We start from the raw sequence: 293 nt of genomic DNA, 5'->3' as shown, positions 1-293 counted from the left end.
CAACCAGCCTGTAAACGATTAACCCAGCTAACAGCCCACTCCAAGGTCCTGCTGCCCAGCACCCTGCACGGTGCCGCAGCGTGCCGGGACATGGCAACCCTGCCCCGCATTTTGACACCCCGAGGTGGGCTGCAGGACCCGGCACACCCCTCCCTGTATGAGGATGGCAGTGGTTCCACTGTCCCCCGCATGAGGATGGCAGGGTGGCACTGGGGGGCAGCGAGGGGTGGCGGGAGGCAGCGAGGGGTTCCCCCCCAGCGTGGCGGGGGCAGTGGGCAACGAGAGGCCGGGGA

Source organism: Cariama cristata, unplaced genomic scaffold (genome assembly GCF_000690535.1).
Source record: "Cariama cristata isolate BGI_N322 unplaced genomic scaffold, ASM69053v1 scaffold23170, whole genome shotgun sequence".
NCBI classification, from domain to species: domain Eukaryota; kingdom Metazoa; phylum Chordata; class Aves; order Cariamiformes; family Cariamidae; genus Cariama; species Cariama cristata.
Note: the sequence above shows the minus strand (reverse complement) of the source record.